This window comes from Patella vulgata, chromosome 8, assembly GCF_932274485.2.
Source record: "Patella vulgata chromosome 8, xgPatVulg1.2, whole genome shotgun sequence".
In the NCBI taxonomy this organism is placed as follows: Eukaryota; Metazoa; Mollusca; class Gastropoda; family Patellidae; genus Patella; species Patella vulgata.
In genome coordinates, this window is record NC_065886.2 from 22,984,011 (window position 1) to 23,005,323 (window position 21,313).

The 21,313-nt window shown below is 37.9% G+C and overlaps 1 non-coding gene across 1 annotated transcript; it reads left to right on the top strand.

Annotated features, from left to right (window-relative positions):
• The first annotated feature begins 437 nt into the window (after nt 1–437).
• Nucleotides 438–574, top strand: LOC126831185 (U4 spliceosomal RNA). Its single transcript, XR_007684163.1, has one exon. It is a non-coding gene; the product is annotated as a U4 spliceosomal RNA (small nuclear RNA).
• The last annotated feature ends 20,739 nt before the right edge of the window (nt 575–21,313 follow it).

Sequence of the window (21,313 nt, forward strand, 5' to 3'; positions counted from 1 at the left end):
GAAAGTTTAAGCCGGTACAAGAAATCAGAAATAATATTAAAGACAACGGGCATTATAATTGTGGTATGTATTCATCTTGAATTGTTGGGTTATCTCCGCCATGTTATCTGGTCACGAGAAAATTAATGTTTAATCTAATGTACCATGCAGAAATACGTTATACCTACATTATCAAGGGAGATAACCATTATGAAAAACGGATAATCGTTTTAATTAAATGTTTATTTAAATACGTTACTTATTACATATGTAAAACTGTGTTCAAATATACCACAATTTACAATATAATCCCTTTTCTTAACCCATTGGATATCTTTAATTTAACCTGATTAGTTACGTTGATATTGATAGTGAAACTGTACAATAACAATCTAAGTTAATCAGATTTGATTATACGCGTCTATTGAATGTCTTCAATCTTCGGCGCAATAATCATTAGCTTTGCGCAGTGGCGGTACCATAGCCCATGAGGAATTTCCGAGGCGTGGTTATTGCTAGTTGAAAACTATACCCAATACCCCGCGCTGACGACCTTATGGTCGGCATGCGCAATTTTTGCCGGCTTCTACGGGAGCTAATTATTGAAGAAAGTCAAGGAGAGTATTTGAATATCCACTTGCATCCAGCTTTAGCTAGGGAGGGCGACCCTTGGATGTAGATTGAATGGAATTTGCAAATGACCCAATCCATTGACTATTCAATATAGCTGCACCCATGTCAGCTGAAGATGGAGGTGACGACCTAAAGGTCGGCATACGCAAGTTTCAACGAAGCCAAATTGTCATTCATCAAAACCTTTATTTAAAAAAAATAGCCAATGAGGTATTTCCGAGGCGTGGTTATTGTTATTTAAAAAATATACCCAATACACCACGCCGGCGATCTAATGGTAGGCATGCGCAATTATTTACCGACTTATACGGGAGCTAGTACTTCAATAAACTAGTAAACTGACAAGAAGAGTGTTTGAATTTACATTTACTACCAGGTTTCGAGGTGGAAGTTATCAGACATGAATAAGAGAATTACCTACCGAAATGACGTCACGGTCCGCCTTCTGTTTTTGTATCAGATGAGTGTGAAATGTTGTGTTCTTTATGGTTGTAAAGATTCACGTAACTCGGTCATATATGACGAAATGGAATTGACGAAAGCTGGGGGAAAAAATTGGAATCTTTGAAAAGTTGAGAATCAGACATGAATAAGAGAATTACCTACCGAAATGACGTCACGGTCCGCCTTCTGTTTTTGTATCAGATGAGTGTGAAATGTTGTGTTCTTTATGGTTGTAAAGATTCACGTAACTCGGTCATATATGACGAAATGGAATTGACGAAAGCTGGGGGAAAAAATTGGAATCTTTGAAAAGTTGAGAATCTTCAGTCATTTATTGCTTTGCCTAGCTGAATTACAACCGAATTTTTTTCAAAAATTCCAATTTTGTATCACCTGCTTACCTAAATTTCGTTTCGTCTTATATGGCCGAGTTACGTAAATTTGTGCGTTACCCTATATTTAGATTTTAATGGAGCCTGCCAAGCCGTTTAGCGGAAGGGGACGTATTTTTAACAGCATGTTGTGTTGTACACAAGGTTAGCAAGGTCTTATTTTCTCACTAAAATGTTTTTTTACATTGTTCAGGCGCTCACATAGACTGACACACGGCCGTTTAGCAGTAATAGTTGCCCATTAAAATTGACTGGGGCCGATTCTTTTTCGACAAGGATTCAATAGGACGGTTCCTGGACGTACAGGGCTAGTGTAATGAAACCTACGTTGAAAGCTGAAATAGACATGAATAAAAGACGTTACCTACTGAAATGACGACACGGTTACCCCCCCCCCCCCTTTCTGTTGTGTTGTGTTCTTTATGGCTGTAAAGATTTAAAATCAACGGAACATTCAAAACAATGTTGCAGGTCAAGTAGTGTCACGAATTTACTCTCCAAGCGTTTGATCCAATAGCCCATGTATATGTATGTTATACCTACCAAAGGGTGGCCTTGTGTAATTAAGTAGTTATTAAACCATTACGTACATGTTAAACTTTTTCAAAATACATGTATATTACAATTTACTGAATAATTTAATTTCTTAACTCAGTTGATGTATTTAATTTAGCCTGATTAGTTACGATGATATCAATAGTGAAATTGCCAATTACAATCTTAAATTCAATCAGGACTGATAATTGATTTCTACTGTTCAGTTCAGTTCAGTTCTTTATTCCTTGGGCTAACTACCCATCAGATACAGTACAATATATACAGAACATATATACATGCAAATGTGAAATTATTTACAAGGTTGTTATTTTCGGGAGAGTAGACAATTTCATTTTTTTTACAAGTATTTAAGATGTCAATTTATATCGTTAGATTTTGGAGAGATTTATTTCTCAATTCAAAAGCTATTGATAGATATTTTCCTAGGTTTGTCAATTCCTTAATATTATGTACAGTCAGAAGTTGAATAAATTTATATACACTTGGATTAATTCTATAATATGGCTTAATATAATTGAAATGAATATCTTGATATTTTTTACATATTAATACAAAATGGTACTCATCTTCAACATCATCATTATCGCAAAATTTACAAAACCTTTTATTTTTAGCAACACTGTTGTATCTACCGGTTTCTATAAATAAGTTATGGGCAGATAAACGGATTTTTGAAATACAATTAGCATATTTATATGGAATGGATTTGGACAAATAATATTGCAAGTTAAAATTTGAAATGTAATGCTGATAAAAGAAACCCTTTGATGAATTACAAATATGTTCTATACATAATTGTTTAAAAATATCTAAAATTCTATGCTTAATGGATTTGAAATATAAGTTACAGAATTCTCTATTTTCCCAAAAATAGCCTAGACCTATTTGAAATAATTCATTCCTTATATTTGTAATCCATTGACTTTTATTAGATACCTGGTCCTGTAAACAACATTTTAAAATCTTATTATCAGTATTTAGTAGTTTTGTCCAGTATTTAAAAATTCTAATTTTTCTCATTACATGTAAGGGGAATCGACCTAATTCAAAATAAATCATACTGTGCATAGTTGTTTGTCTAACTCCTAATATTCGCTTATAAAAATTTGATTGAACTTTCTCCACATTAGCGGCTTTATGAAATCCCCATATTTCTGCACCATATGATAAAATGCTTCCGACATAGGTATCAAATACTGACAATTTAGTTTCAATGTTAAAAAAGTTATCATTACATACTCTTAATACAGAGAATAAAGCTTTCCTGCCCTGATCAGCTACATGTTTCTGGGTTTTCAAAAATTTACCATTATAGTTTAAAATCAATCCTAAATAGTTAAAAGTGTCAACAATTTCTAATTCATTACCATTATAAAACCATTTTTCATTTTCTGATAATTTCCCCCCCCCCCCCCATTTCTAAAAACAACAATTTTTTTTTTTTCGTATTTACAGTGAGGTTCCATTTACAAGTATATTTACATAATGAGTCAAGTAACTGTTGTAAACCCTCGGGCGTTTCCGAGAACACCGCCTTGTCGTCCGCGTACATTAAAAGAAAAAGGTTCATGGTATCTAATGGAATAGATGGACAATTTTCAGAGTACAAATGGTTTTCAATATCATTAATGTAAAATGAAAATAATATGGGACTTAAAATTTCGCCTTGAAATAGACCTGAATTACAATTAAAAAAGTTCGACAAATCACCATGTAGTTTAACACATGATTTTACCTGATCATATAGAGAACGTATCAATTTTAAAATGTTTCCTTTTATGCCTTCCTGAATTAGTTTATACCATAGATTTACTCGTGTGATTAAGTCAAAGGCTTTTGAATAGTCAACAAAACAGCAATAAAGACGTTTTTTATGTTTTAAAATTCGGTTGATCAACGTATTTAGAATAAAAATAGCATCTGTAGTTGATAAACCTTTTCTGAAACCAAACTGGGAATGAATAATACTACAATGTGATTTGTCATATTCTAATAATCTATTGTTTAATATGCCAGTGAATAATTTGCTCAAGCAGCTAACAAGGGTAATTCCTCTATAATTGTCAGGGTTACTGGAATCGCCCTTTTTGAAAACAGGCACTATTACACCAATACACCAAGTAGCTGGGAAACAACCAGATTCTAAAATATTATTGAATATAATGTTTAAAACGGGTACAATTTGTTGTGAACAATAAATAAATACTTCATTAATAATTCCATCAATTCCACAAGATTTGTTCTTTTTTAAGTTCTTGATGGCTTTATAAATCTCGTGATAAGTAATTGGCCCATTAAGGCCAACATCAAGGTCATCCTTTACTTCGTTTTCAGAAAGTGTCTGATTATCAATATCATATTGAGATAAGAATTCGTTTACATCATGATCAATATTATGTGTTATATTTAAAGCCAAGTTACTAAAATGTTCATAGAAGTTATCTATAGTAACCGAAGGGTCCATTAAGTTCTTACTCTTCTTGAAAAGTTTATAAAACATGGCTGGGTTGTCTTTCCGTAGAAAATTAATACGGTTGCCTTTTCGTGCCATATATCTGCGTTTAAGTTTAATTTGTAATTTTTTATATGAACATTTTGTGTACGATAAAACTAATCTATTTTCAAGAGATTTATTTTTATTAAAATTACTCAAGGCATTTTTGTAAAGTTTATAATGGGAAGTACAAATTTCATTGAACCAGGGTCGTACTTTAAGTTTATTACACCTAGTTTTATTTAAATAATATGTTGAACTTTCTATTTTATTTATACAGAAGGGTGATATTATTTCCATAAGGGTCCGGGAGAATTCGTCAACACTATTATCTATTGAAGTTTTCGACCGGTCATTTAGCGTACAACTATCAATTAAAACAGGCTGATAAATGCTCAACTGATTTATTAGTTCACTACACCTATGATGATCCCATTTCTGAACAACTTTAGTTTCGAGTATAACACTATGACGATTAATACTACTAACGTCCGAGCTATTCAGATTGAAGTTCAGCTTGATACAAAGTGGTGAGTGGTCTGAAAACTCATTAAACTGACCAGATTCAAAACTTTGTATCAAATTAAATTGGTCATAGTGCATCAATGAATAATCGATTAAACTTGACCCTTTAACACTATTAAATGTATAAGAACCGTTCTTGTCAGACAAATATCTTCCGTTTATTATTCTTAAACCAGTTGCCTTACACATATTTAATAATTCTCTACCAAAACTATTTATAGTTTTATCCATGTTGTTTCTCAATTTCAAAACATGATAATTATCAGGGTTATAAACAATTATATTAGATAATAGCTCATCCGCTGTTTCCTTTAGTTTATCATAGGCCACAAAATCATATTCAATAGATGTACGACTATTAAGATCACCAACAGTAATAATAGTATGTGAATTAGAAACTTTACTGATCTCTTCTTCTTGGCAAGAAAACAAATTAATGTCATTTCTCTCATAGAAAACACTGTTGGAAGGGGGGAAATAACATGCAAATATAGCAAGCGGGTTGTCTACTGGACTTGGGGATGATACATTTATAAATACAATGCAGTCTAATATATTCATATGGATTTCACATGCAGATATAATTTTATTTCTAATAAATATAACAGTTCCCCCACCCCTCCCTTTGTCTCTAACATATTTGTACACTGTATAGTCTGTTAATTCTATCACATCATCTTCACTAATCCAGGCTTCAAACAAACACAAAATGTCATGTTCACAAACAATGTGGATGAAAGCTGGTTCCATGAGCTTTTTTCTCAGTCCTTTGCCTACATTCCAAGCTAATATAGAGAGTCCACTCCCCGAGATTACCTATGCCCGCATTGGAGATGTTTCCGAACTTGAACTGAAGTGTGCGTGGCGTTTCGCTGAAGGTCTACCGGAACTACTAGTAGCAGTACTCGTGTTTCTGTTGTTGGTTTCCCATGGTCCTATCGGATTATGAGTAAATGTGGCTTGTGGAGGATTTCGTACCGGTTCGTTATCATATCTGATTGAAGGTCTTTGGTCAAACTGTGTAGCATTGTGTTTAGTAATATCATAGAGTTGATTATTAACAAATAGTTTATCTCTTACCAATTTTACTTTCTGACCACTTATTCGCAAATTCTTCATTACAGGGTACAATTTCTTCCTTTCTTGTTCAACAATAGGGGGGAATTGTTCGTTTATTCCATAAGGTTTTCCCCTCAACATATTGGCACGACTCTTTACTAAGTCCACATCACCATAATACAAAAACTTCGCCACGATCGGTCTGCTCCTGTTCTCTTTAAACTTTCCGAATCTGTGAATATTTCCGAACTCAATTTGCAATTCTCGATACAGAAAATCTCTCAGCATCTCTTCCGTGTTCTCATCACTATACTCCTTCAAACCATTAAATATTAAATTATATTTCATAGATCTGCACTGCAGATCTATCACAGTATTTTGTAGCTGGGCTTGCTGTTCTCTAATCTCTGATAGAACATCTGATACTTTCTGATCTTTTTCCATTACATTGTTCACACATATTGACAAATTTTCTATTTGAATTTTATCCTCCGATGTTATTTTCAGAAGATCACTATTTGCCACTGATAATTTCTCCAGTTCTGATTCCATCTCAGTCTGATTGTTTTTAATCCTTTTCACATCACTTTCCAGGGAATTTAATTTTCCAGATATATTTGAAAGAATTGTGCACATATCATCAATTTTACCTAGTCTTTGTTCAATATGTCCCATTCTATCATCTAAATTCACGATCAAATCCACCACATTTTTCAACGTGTAACTATCTTCTTTGATAACATTAGTCACTTTTTCTATAAGGTGATCTTTACTGGTCATGGTTCAATAGGCTAATATAAGTCACGGCTCACTAACTCCTGGAGAGACTATTTTTTATGTCCTCACTCAACCACATCATACCAGGTCTTCTTCATGACAGGCACCATAGCCAATGAGGTTTTGTTATTGCTAGTGTGTAGAATTCCAAGTTGAGTTGAGTTAAGCTCAGTGGAGTGAAGTGCGGTCAGTGAGTCTGCCGCGGTATTTACCCATTATGTCTGATCATGTGGTTTATTTTGAAGACGGTGATATTGATGAAGATGTTGTTTCCAGAATTTTTAAAATTACTTTAGACAAGAAGGTGACGGTTTACAGGCCAACGATTTTTAAGATGGTGTGTTTGGCGTTAGACTCACCCAGGGCTGTGGAAGCCATAAGTAAAAGAGACAAGTCAGAGAGAATGGTATGTCACTTTAAAATCGTCTAAAATGGTTGAAACCCTCATTGACATTGGTAGCGGTACATTAAATGGTATAAGATATTTTTGTGATGCAACCAAGTCGATGGTGAACCATAGAGTGCACTGGGTGCTCCGATATGTTAAGGAAAAATTCCTAAGAAAGGTATTTGGCAGATTCGGTGAGGTGACTCGTATTTATGAGGAGAGTTCATCCTACGAGGGAGTACATATTGGTATGCGAGCAGTAACGTTGGTTGTTTCTGATTTTTTTTTTTTTTAAAAAAAACTATCCCTCGCATGATTCGGGTTGGTAGGTAGGAGTAAATTGTATTTATAAATATTTTTCAAATTCACCCAAAAACCTATCCAGGCTTGAAAAAATCCAGGAAATTCTTGCCTCTGTTAATGCTGATTCGGGTACCAGGTTAAAGAAATTATCAAATACTAGGTGGTTATCATTTGAGGGATCCGTAACTGCATTACTCAGAAACTATTCCAGCTTAATAACTGTGATATTAGAAGATAATTCTCCAAAAACTGTTGGTTTGTTGAAATCAATAACTTGTTTCAAATTTTTGTACATTACTCATTTTTTGCCAGATGTATTACCAATACTCTGTAGATTGTCCAAATGCTACCAGAGAAGTGATATTGTTTTTTTAAATGTAAATCCACTATTGGCTTCAACCATTTCTCAGTTACAAGGCATAGAATCAGGGAATTACGGTATCAATGTTTTAAATTTATTGGACACAGTCCCAACAACGGTTAATGTTGACACATTAGGAGAGGCACATTTTTTGTTCAATGATCAAAAAATTAGGGATGGGAGAAAACAAAGGTAAGATGCTAGGGTGATGGGGATGAAATTTGTAAGCAATGTTGTTAATAATTTAGAATGTAGATTTGAGGAAAAGGGGGATAGTGTCGTTTTAAATAAACTGTGTGGATTATTTGATGTAAATCGTGATGTAAATATGGATTATATTATGTCATTAGGTAATTTTTTTCAAACAATTGATCTTGATGTTAATGACTGTGTTTCAGGTGATTGTTTCTTTCAGGGGTTATTTAAAATATGTTGATTGTCCAATCGATGGCATTGATGATGTGTTGAAACTTGCCCTAAAAGAAAAATCAAATTTTGTTAATGTAAATAAAATTGCTAACAAATTATTATGTATACCGGTTGCAACCGTTGATTGTGAACGAGGGTTTCGTAAGCAAAATTTAATTAAAACAGCGAGCAGAAACTGTTTGAAACCAAACACATTATCAAATTTGATGTCCATCACCTTAACTAAGAATAAACCGGATCTCCATAAATCATTTTCTAATTGGGATTTTGTAAATTGTAAATATAGTTGTTTAAGAATGAACAAGAAATAAAATTGTTTTATGCTATTACAATATGTGTTTTTTTTATTATATTTTTTGGCAGATAAATATTCAAGTTGGCGGAAAAAAAATATCATCATTGTTTGACATAAAAATATTAATCCATTTTGGCGGAAAAAAATTGAAAGCCAGTGTGAGCCCTGGTTGGTAGGAGTAACTTACGAATGCTTGCGACTGCTCCAGGTAGACTACCACTTTGCTTAAAATGCAATTGCATTGGTCATGTAAGTGCGAATTGTATTAATTCTGTCTGGGGCCCACCCAAAAAGACGTTTGCTGAGGCAGTATCGCCCCCAAGGACTAGCACTATTCCTGCTGAAAAGAAGCAGATGCCAGTTGTTGATGGTTCGAATGAGGTTGAAAAGGAGGGTGGTGGAGACGAGTTTGAGCAGAGCAGCAAGGGCGGCGATAAACAGGTAGACAGGATGATCATGAGAATACATGTAATACTAATGAGGGAGAAACAGGTGGGAATGAGGAAGATGTGTGCGACAGGGCAGAGTGGTCCTAATTTTTCCCCAATCACCCTGTGGAAACCCGACTGTGGTTTATTGAATTTTGACTCTCGTAATAAATAATCGTATAACAACAGGCCTGACTCACCCCATGTTGTCTTAGATGCTGTCACCGTCTATTTTATTAGTCACTAGCAGGATACCCGGCTTCGATCGGGTGTCATAACTCCGAAACCGGAAGTGGTAGACTAACGCCACCTGGTCTATGTTACTCCCCGGTCCGAGCTACCCCTATACCCCAAATTTCAGACTCGGGGCAGACCTAGTGTAGCCGCCAACTCCGAACAGACCGGCTTCGCTCGGGGGTCATAACTCCAAAACCGGAAGTGGTAGACTAACGCCACCTGGCCTATGTTACTCCCCGGTCCGAGCTACCTCTATACCCCAAATTTCAGACTCGGGGCAGACCTAGTGTAGCCGCCAACCCCGAACAGAAAGACTTCGCTCGGGGGTCATAACTCCGAAACCGGAAGTGGTAGACTAACGCCACCTGGCCTATGCTACTCCCAGGTCCGAGCTACCCCTATACCCCAAATTTCAGACTCGGGGCAGACCTAGTGTAGCCGCCAACCCCGAACAGACCGGCTTCGCTCGGGAGTCATAACTCCGAAACCGAAAGTGGTAGACTAACGCCACCTGGCCTATGTTACTCCCCGGTCCGAGCTACCCCTATACCCCAAATTTCAGACTCGGGGCAGACCTAGTGTAGCCGCCAACCCCGAACAGTCCGGCTTCGCTCGGGAGTCATAACTGCGAAACCGAAAGTGGTAGACTAACGCCACCTGACCTATGTTACTCCCTGGTCCGAGCTAACCCTATACCCCAAATTTCAGACTCGGGGCAGACCTAGTGTAGCCGCCAACCCCGAACAGACCGGCTTCGCTCGGGGGTCATAACTCAGAAACCGGTAGACTAACGCCACCTGGCCTATGTTACTCCCCGGTCCGAGCTACCCCTATACCCCAAATTTCAGACTCGGGGCAGACCTAGTGTAGCCGCCAACCCCGAACAGACAGACTTCGCTCGGGGGGGTCATAACTCCGAAACCGGAAGTGGTAGACTAACGCCACCTGGCCTATGTTACTCCCCGGTCCGAGCTACCCCTATACCCCAAATTTCAGACTCGGGGCATATGTAGCCGCCAACCCCGAACAGACAGACTTCGCTCGGGGGTCATAACTCCGAAACCGGAAGTGGTAGACTAACGCCACCTGGCCTATGCTACTCCCCGGTCCGAGCTACCCCTATACCCCAAATTTCAGATTCGGGGCATATGTAGCCGCCAACCCCGAACAGACAGACTTCGCTCGGGGGTCATAACTCCGAAACCGGAAGTGGTAGACTAACGCCACCTGGTCTATGCTACTCCCCGGTCCGAGCTACCCCTATACCCCAAATTTCAGACTCGGGGCAGACCTAGTGTAGCCGCCAACCCCGAACAGACCGGCTTCGCTCGGGAGTCATAACTCCGAAACCGGAAGTGGTAGACTAACGCCACCTGGCCTATGTTACTCCCTGGTCCGAGCTAACCCTATACCCCAAATTTCAGACTCGGGGCAGACCTAGTGTAGCCGCCAACCCCGAACAGACAGACAGACAAACGACAGTCACAAATATATATATAATAGAGATTAGTATCGGGTGCTCAAACTCTGCTCGCTAAAACTGTCTACTTGTAACACATTGTGGCTACCCCAAACTATTTACCTGTAATGCACGTGTACACAGATAGTATATAAGTCTTAAAATCTGGCTTGTTTGGGAAATGGATTATGACAGTTGGACTTTAGGACTCGATACTGGTTACAGGTACTTGGGTGAGTAAAATTACGATATTAAAATATGTAATACCCAAAGTTCACAATATTGTGGGTCTTGGCCGTCGTATTTGTTGGAAGAACCTAATTTTTAGGAAGGAGGGGGAACTTAGCCACCACACCACAAACTGCCAAGCAATGGTCATTCATGATTCTTGTAGTGCTGCTGAACAACTTCAAAGCAATTTTAGGTGATAGCCTAGCTGAGGGAGGGGGGAGGGGTAGTTTGGGCGTGTCCGTCAGAGGTACACCAACGTCCAGACAAATTTAGGTGGTTAGGGACTTCAGCTCATATAGCCTAGTTGTAGGGGGCGTGGTATTTTCGGGGTGTCTGTCAGGGGTACCCCCCACCGCACACTGTGCTGTCATTGATAGTGAGGTTTTTTTCCGAGTGTAGATTTCCCCAGCAGAGTTAAGTTCAGTGCGGTGAGTGTGTATATCGCGGTATTTTGTAATGTCTGATCACGTGATTGGTGTGGATTTCGAAAATGGTGATATTGATGGGGATGTCGTTTCCAGGACAGTTAAATGTATCTTGGATAAGAAGGTAATGGTTTATAGGCCAACGATTTGCAAGATGATATGGTTGGCTCTAGATTCATCCACGGCTGTTGAAGCAATAAGTAAAAGGGACAAGTCTGAAGAATGGTGCGTAACTCTAAAATTTGTTAAAATGGTTGAAGCACCAATTGACATTGGTAACGGTACGTACAATGGCAAAAGGTATTATTTTTGAGACGCAACAGAGTCGATGGTGAACCTGAGAATACACTGGGTGTCCCGACAGATTTTTAAGAAAGGTTTTTGAAAGATTAGCCAAGGAGACCCGTGTTTACGAAGAGAGTTCGTCTTAGGAGGGGGTAGATTGGCACAGGGATGCGAACAGTAACGTTAGTTGGTCCCGATTTTTTAAAGACCCCTATTCCGCACATGATATGGGTTGATAGGAGTAACTTACGTATGCTCGTAACTGCTCCAGGTAGGCCGCCACTATGTTTAAAATGTAATTGTAAAAGCCATGTGAGTGCAAACTGCATAAATCCTGTTTGGAGTCCACCCAAAAAAAAAACCCTTTGCTGAGGCAGTAGTTACCCAGCATAGTTTCGGCTGAGCAGGTGCCTGCTGTTGATGTATTGAAAGATAGTGAAAAGGAAGGTAGTGAAGATAAAAGGGAAATTGATCAAAACCTCGAAGATGGCGATACACATGTCGACGAGATAAGAGGTAATATCATTGAAGATATGGATGATCGCAAGCGTGATCATATCAATAACGGAACGGAGGAAGAGATTGTGTGACAGGGGGTAGTAGTCCTTTTTTATCCCCGGTCATTCTGTGGCAACCCGGATTGAGATTAACGAATTTTGACTCTCGCTACAAACGTAATTTTCAAGATGACGAGGGTTTTGCCGTGGTTAAAGACAAAAAGAAACTTTAACATGTGTAAATTATGTATAAATGATGTGTTGTTTTATCAGTTTTTTTTTTATTTTGCAGGTTGTTGAACCGCCCCTTTTTAAACTGTTTAGAATTGGTATATAGTGTGATGTTGTTTTCTGTCGTCTGCTGCGATGTTTGTACAGAGTATGGTTTTATGCACACACCTGTCACTGTAGCCTTCACTCACCACTGTTCATGTGTGTTATCAGGTAAAACCGTAATCACTGTAAGCCTTACGTTTTTGTCTATATAGTTTGGATACTGCTTTTTTGCCAATTAAATATTTTTATATGTATTTTATTGAGTTATCTTGTTATTGTTTCGTTTTATTGTCCCCCGCCTTTCGAAGAAAGCAGGGGACTATTAAAATGGGTTCGTCCGTCTGTCTGTCCTAACTCTCCTCCTAATTGACCTAGAATGTTCAAACTTGGTGTAGGTGTTTATTAGGTCAATGCCTTGATGGAGTTCGAAGATGAGCATTTTCGGCTTAGGGTAAGCAGAGATAAGCAATTTGATTGGTTGATGCTTTGGGACACAATAACTTTAGTTCTAATTAAATGGGAGTGATGAAATTTGCTGTATAATTTTATTACATTAATACCTTGACCAAGTTCGATAATGAGCATTTTTTGCTCAGGGTAAGCAGAGCGATAAGCAATTTGATTGGTCGAGACTTTGGAACACAATAACTTTCATTCTAATTGAGCTAGAATGTTCACACTTGACGCAGGTGTTTATTAGGTGAATGCCTTGATGGTGTTCGTAGTAAGATGATGAAAATTTTCTGCTTAGGGTAAGTAGAGATAAGCAATTTGATTGGTTGGTGCTTTGGGACACGATAACTTTAGTGAGGACACTTGATGTATAGTTTTATCACATCAATACCTTGATTAAGTTCCATAATAGGCATTTTCTGCTTCGAGTAAGCAGAACGATAAGCAATTTGATTGGTCAAGACTTTGGAACACAATAACTTTCCTAATTGAGGTAGAATGTTCAAATTTGTTGTAGGCGTTCATTAGGTGAATGCCGTGGTGGAGTTCGATGATAAACATTGTCTGCTTACGGTAAGCAGAGATAAGCAATCTGATTGGTTGATGCTTTATGGCCAATAACTTTGGTTTTAATTAAGTGAGAGGGATGAAACTCTTGAGTTTAGATAGATTCATTATATCATTATCATGACGAAGTTTGATGATGAGAATTTTCTGCTAAGCAGAGCTGACCAATTTCATTGGTCGATGCTTTGGGACAAGATAACTTTGATTCTATCTGATAGAGAGTGATGAAACTTGGTGTATAGTTGATAATCGGTTTGATTGCTTGATAATTTTGAAAAAAAAATGTTCGATTAACTAATATGTGTCATCTATTTATTTTGGGATTTCGGTGGGGGCATCAGTCTCACTGCTGGCTTGTTAGAAAGGTATTTATCTTCCAGGTAATACCGACGAGGCTCGTGTCACTTCTTATGCAGATGACATCACTGGTATTTGCACAACGGGTATTAGATGTTTATGAACGGCACGGTCGAGTTTCGGGGGCCCGTTTGAATAAAAGTAAAACAAAGGTTTTAACTTTTGGTGATTTTGATATTTCGGATCAGGCCTATGGTGTATCCTGGGTAGATTCTCAGAAAATTTGGGAAATCCATTACTGTCGATGATAATTTTAATAAGATTTTGAATTCTGTTATGTATGTAACATTTGATTTTAATGATAGAGATATAAAAGCAGTCGGCTTATCAAAACTTTGGCATGTTGAAAGTATAATTGATGTTCCGGGTATATTAATTCATAAATTTAATTCAATAATGTTCGAATTTTTATGGGGCACTAAACGTTTTGAATCTCTTAAACGTCTGGTTTTAAACGGTGGAAAGGGGGTTTGTTAGTTGTGCATATTTGATTAAAATTCCAGTCTCTCAGACTTAAACATATACATACTATTTTTAATGAGTGTAATTCTAATTTTAAGTATTTTGTTTATTATTGGTTAGGGTTTACTCTAAAAAAAATTGACTCTTGTCTATTTACAAATAATGTGCAACATAGTGATTCTGTTCCGGGCTTCTATAAGAATTGTAAGGTAATTTTAGAGAATTTCATGAAGTTTTATTATTTATTGTTGAAACCTATAGTTAAGCAAAATTTTATAGTTAAGGTTATGCCTCAGATTAATTTTCAACCTGTAATTTTGTTATCCTCATGTAAGACGTTTTGCTTGGCGTTTCGCGCATGATATTGTTTCTTGCACGTGCATCGCAAACTTAGGCTGCCGATCTACAGTTAGCTCCGCCTGAGAACAGGCCCTAAGCTAATGACCCGACATTTTAATTCTTACATCGACGATTTTAGTCGAAAACACTGAGTATGCTTTTAGTAATTTTTAGAAGTATTTATTTCTCTTCTATTGACATATTGAATGAAATTAAATATGTTTATTTAGCCGCTGTGTGTATGACAGATGTCAAACTAATCAAAGCCGAATCACAAAATAGTCCTCTAATTATTCAATATGGCGGCGCCCATAAAAGGTAATTTCACAGAGGCGGGTTTGTTTGCGAAGACAAATTTAGGAGTGTCTAACCTGGTTATGAAAGATAAACAGATTGAAACTCTAAAGACAGTTTACAATGGCACAGAATGTATTGCAATATTACCCACTAGCACATATTATATATCGCTTTTACCGGATTGGCAGAAGTTGGCATTTTGCTAAAGACATGTGTTTACATAAAACACGTGCTTGATCGGGTTAATTTTACTCTGTTGTGTACACAAAGCTGTAGTCCAGTCCCGCCCCAAAATGATCACGCGAGCCTTTTAAATGGCGGCTAACTAGAGCAGTGATCATTATGACGTAGATGGATCGCTGCGTGCAGTTTGTTGCACGTGTACACTTTTTACACGTAAGCATTCTTTAGAGAAAAAATTTACTTTCTGTAATAATATTGAAACACTGGAGTATTTATTTTATACACGTGGACTTGTCTCCCCTATACGGGTAATTATTCATAATTGGATTGACAGTTTATCTTTGGCTTTGGGCTGTATTTCATTAAAGATACATTATGGGAGATTAGATAAAGAGCTGACAGTTCTCACTATAATAGTTAAAAACTAGATAATGTAAGTTGTTCGTGCGGTGGTGTTCCCCTGACAGACACGCCCAAAATGCAACGCCCGCAAAGTAGACCAGATTAGCTGAAGTCCCTACCACCTAAAACTGCCTGGAAATTGTTCAGCACCCAGGGGATCTCAATGCTTATTGCTAAGCAGTTTGTGTGGTGGTGTTCCCCCAACAGGCACGACGGCCAAGCACCTCCTTCCCCAAAATTAGGCTGTATAAGCTGGGTCAGCCTTATTGAGAATTTGAGGTTTTACTTATTTTTATGAGTATGTTATATCAATTAACGATTAAGTAATCGTATGACAATAGGCCTGGCTCACTCCATGTTGTCTTAGATGCTGTCACGGTCTATTTTATTATAGTCATCAGTATCGGTTGCCCAAACTCTGCTCGCTAAAACTGTCTACTTAAAATACATTGTGGCTCCCCTAAACTATTCGCCTGTAATGCACGTGTACACAGATAGTATATAAGTCTTACAATCTGGCTTGTTTGGGAAATGGATTATGACAGTTGGACTTTAGGAGTCGATACTGCTAACAGGTACTTGGGTGAGTAAAATTACGATATTAAAATATGTAATACCCAAAGTTCTCAATAAGGCTGACCCAGCTGATAAAGCATAATTTTGGGAGGGGGGGGGCTTGGCCGTCGTATCTATATAGTAAACCTATTTTTTGGAATAATCCTAATATTTGTGAAGGAGGGGGGGGGGCTTGGCCACCACACAAACTGCCAAGCAAGTCGTTCATGATTCCTGTGGTGCTGCTGAACAACTTCCAAGCAACTTTAGGTGCTAACCTAGTTGGGGACGTGGTAGTTTGGGTGTGTCTGTCAGAGGTATACCACCGCACAAACTGTCTTGTAGTGGCAATTCATGATTCCTGTGGTGCTGCTAACTTCCAAACAATTTTAGGTGGTTAGGACTTCAGCTAATCTAGCCTAGTTGAGGGCGTGATATTTTGGGCGTGTCTGTCAGGGGTACACCATCGCACACTGTCCTGGTCATTCATGATTCCAGTGGTACTGCTGAACAACTTCCAAGCAGTTTTAGGTGGTACAATATGTAATACCCAAAGTTCACAATATTGGGGGGGGGGGGGGGTCTTGGCCGTCGTATTTGTTGGAAGAACCTAATTTTTGGGAAGGAGCGGGGAACTTAGCCACCACACCACAAACTGCCAAGCAATGGTCATTCATGATTCTTGTAGTGCTGCTGAGCAACTTCCAAGCAATTTTAGGTGATGGCCTAGCTGGGAGGGGGGGGGGGTAGTTTTGGGTGGGTCTGTTAGAGGTACACCACCGCACAAACTGTCGTGAAGTGGCCATCCATGATTCCTTGGATGCTGCTATACAACGCCCAGACAATTTTAGGTGGTTAGGGACTTCAGCTAATCAAGCCTGGTTGCGGCGCGTGGCTTTTTGGGCGTGTCTGTCAGGGGTACCTCACCACAGCAACTGTCTGGCAGTGGTAATTCATGATCCCTATGGTGGTGCTAAACCACTTCCCAAGAAATTTTAGGTGGTACGGACATCGGCTAATCTAGCATAGTTCGAGGGTGTGGTATTTTGGGTTTCTCTGTCAGGGGTCATTCTTTATTCCTGTGGTGGCATTGAACAATTTCCAAGCAGTTTTAGGTGGTACAGATTTCAGATAATCTAGCCTAGCTGTGGTCTGGTCATTACATGTAAGGGTACCCCACCTCTAGAAATGTCTGTCAGAGTATTTTTGTAATACTTGGTGGTACAGCTTTGAGCTAACCTAGCTCATGAAGTCATGCCCAGAATCACACCCACAACTAGATACCCGGCAATAATCAAATTGTATAGCGCCGAGTGCTCCAGCTAGCAAGCTCCTCCATACATTGATACCATACAGGTGAAAATTGGTATACTTTTCAGCTAGGTTGCCCCCCCCCCCCTTTGGGCTGCCAACGAATTTTAAAGGAGCTAAATCGCTAACATTTGGGACCTAGAAATTGACACAAGTGGGTCGCAACTCATGTAATACTGTAATGTGAATGTATATAAACTGATATACATTAAATGATTTCCGTTTTTACTCTAATTTCAAATCAGTTATGTTCCGCGAAATAAGCCCGCAGTCTCAATCGAATGCAAATTTCTAGCGCCTGGTTATTCCAGTCTACATACGCGTTTGGTTTGGTGCAATATGTCTAGCTGAAACGCATTATGGTACACGATTCGTGTACCAATGGCATAATGTTTATTTTGTCTTAAATATTGGATATCAGAAGCCCGTCTTTTTCCGGTAAGATCACAGCATCAATATTGATTTAAATTGACAAATAATTTGTGTTTTCAATGTTGAAGATTTTGGATGATATTGAGTTAGAGACTTAGCTACTTTAAGATGGTGTATTTGACCGTAGATTCATCCATGGCTGTGGAAGCAATAAGTAAAAGGGACAAGTCTGAGGAATGGTGCGTAACTGTAAAATCTGCTAAAATGGTTGAAGCACTAATTGACGTACAATGGCATAAGGTATTATTTTCGCGACGCAACCAAGTCGGTGATGAACCGGAGAATACATTGGGTGCCCCGATAGATTTTTAAGAAAGATTTGTGGAAGATTTGGCAAGGAGACCCGAGGGGGTACAGATTGGTACAGGGATGTTAGTTTCCGATTTTTTTTTTTTAAAGACCCCTATTCCGCACATGATATGGATTGATGGGAGTAATTTACGTATGCTCGTAACTGCTCCGGGTAGGCCGCCACTATGTTTAAAATGTAATTGTTTTGGCCATGTAAGTGCAAACTGCATAATTTCTGTTTAGGGTCCACTCAAAAAAAACTTTGCTGGGGCAGTATCGACCCCACAGTTTCGGCTAAGCAGGTGCCTGCTGTTGATGTATTGAATGATGGTGAAAAGGAAGGGGTTGAAGATGAAAGGGAAATTGATCAGAACAGCGAAGAAGGCGATAAACAGGTAGATGAGATAAGAGGTAATATCATTGAAGATATGGATGATCGCGAGCGTAATCATATCAATAACGGAACGGAGGAAGAGATTTGTGCGACAGGGGGTAGTAGTCCTCTTTTATACCCGGTCATCCCGTGGCAACCCGGATTGAGATTAACGAATTTTGACTCTCGCTACAAACGTAATTTTCAAGATGATGAGGGCTTTACCGTGGTTAAGGACAAAAGGAAAGGGTGCACTGGGAGCCCCGATATGTCACGGAGAGATTCCTAAGTAAGATATTTGGCAGATTTGGTGAGGCGACTCGTGTTTATGAGGAGAGTTCGTCCTACGGGGGGTACATATTGGTACAGAAAAGTAACGTTGGTTGTTTCGGATTTGTTTTTAAAAATAAACTATCCCACGCATAAATAAACTATATTATCCCACGCATGATACGGTAGGAGTAATTTACGAATGCTTGTAACTGCTCCAGGTAGACTACCGCTATGCGGAAAATGCAATTGCGTTGGCCATGTGGTAATTCTGTTTTGGGGTCCAACCAAAAAGACTTTTGCTGGGGCAGTATCGCCCCGCCACAGTCTAGCACGGTTCCGGCTAAGAAGCAGATGCATATAGTTGATGTTGCGAAAGGAGAGTGGTGAAGACGATGTTGAGCAGAGCAGCAAGGACGGCGATAAAAGGTAAATAAGATTAGGAGTAATATCATTTGAATATGATCGCGAAAATAATATTAATGATGGCAAAACAAGTGGAAATGAAGGGGGAGGGGTATGTGTGCAACAGGGGATAGTGGTCCTATTTTTTTTCTACGATCACCCTGTGACAACCTGGCTGTGGTTTACTGAATGTATAGATGTTTGAAATGTTTGCTGAACCATATGGTGCATTTTGTATTTGCACTGTTGGGTATGTACAAATCATTTTACTTTACTTTGAAAATTCATGCCATAACAAATATATATATAACCTGGTTTTATTGAAGTACATTTGTTTTGAAGTTTCCATTTAAAAGGGTTACGGTTGTATCTCTACTACATGTAAGTATTAAGGTTCGAACCTTATAAGAAAAATAATAAATCAGAGGTTAAAATGACAGTTTCTTGAAAGATGTCCGTGATTTTGAGAATTAAATATTTTTATATGTATTTTATTGAATTATCTTGTTATTATTTTGACTTTTATCCCGCGCCGAACGAAGTTAGGGAGGGATATTGAAACGGGGTCCGTCCGTCCGATTTCGTTTCCGGAGCATATCTCATAAACCGTTAAGACATCTTTCTGAAACTTTGCACACATATCAACCTATTACAATAGTTGTGCCTTTTGCTATTTAGGAATTTCTGGGATTTATATTTTTTGTGTTTCCATGGAAACAAATTTGAATTAGTTTTTGGTGTATAATTTTGTTTCCGGAGCATATCTCATAAACCCTTCAAGATATATTTCTGAAACTTTGCACTCGCATCAACCTATTACAGTAATTGTGCCTTTTGCTATTTAGGAATTTCTGGAGCATATATCATAAACCGTTCAACATAGCTAATTATTAATTTCTGGGATTTTTTTTTTTTTTTTGTGTTTCCATGGAAACAAATTGACTTAGGTTTTTGGTGTATATTTTTGTTTCCGGAGCATATCTCATAAACCGTTCAAAATATTTTTTTGAAACTTTGTACAGAGAGATCTACTCATTACAGTAGTTGTGTCTTTTGCTATTTAGGAATTTCTGGGATTTATATTTTTTGTGTTTCCATGGAAACAATTTGACTTAGTTTTTAATGTACAATTTTGTTTCCGGAGCATATCTCATAAACCGTTCAAGATATCTTTCTGAAACTTTGCACTCACATCAACCTATTACAGTAGTTGTGCCTTTTGCTATTTAGGAATTTCTGGAACATATCCCATAAACCGTTCAAGATATCTAATTTGCACTTATTTTGAATTTCTCAGATTTGATAATTTTATGTGTTTCCATGGAAACGCATTTGCCTGTTCAAGATACCTTTAAAATAATTTTACCCATTATTTTATTTTCTGAAATCAAGCCTTCCGTCCTGATTTTGTTTCTGGACCATATTTTATTATCTGTTCGAGAAATCTTTTTGAAACTTTGTACAAATATTAACCTATTATAGTATTTTATTTTCTGATGTACAAGTTTATTGTTTAACATACAGCAGATGATTGAGGTAGGCAAAGGTTGTTGTGCAAACCTTACAGGGATTAGCGACCCTGCCTTGCCGAGCTACTGTGACCAGAGTATGAAATTCTGTGAATTGATATTCCATGTGTGGGAATATGAGATGTGTCTAAAGATTTAGACGCTGGGCGCAACCCCGACATGCTGAACTACTGTGCTCAGAATATATATATTCTTACTAGTTGAAACTTTGAACACACATCATCCTATTACAGTAGTTGTGCCTTTTGCTAATTAGAAATTTGTCGGATTTAATCATTTTTGCGTTGCCATGGTAAAAAATTATCTGTTTAATGCTTTTTTGGTATATAATTATTATTCTAGAGCTTATCCCAGAAACTATTCAAGATACCTTGATAACACTTTTACATTCATCAACCTATTATTTTATTTTTTGATAACCTTCCTTCTGTCCCGATTTCATTTGTAGAGCATATTTCATTATCTGTTCAGAGAAATCTTTTAAAAACTTTATACAAACATCAAACTATTAAAGTATTTTATTTTCTGATGTATAAGCTTAATGTTTAACATACAGCAGCTGATTGAGGTAGGCAAAGGTCGTTGCGCAATCCTTACAGAGAGTAGCGACTT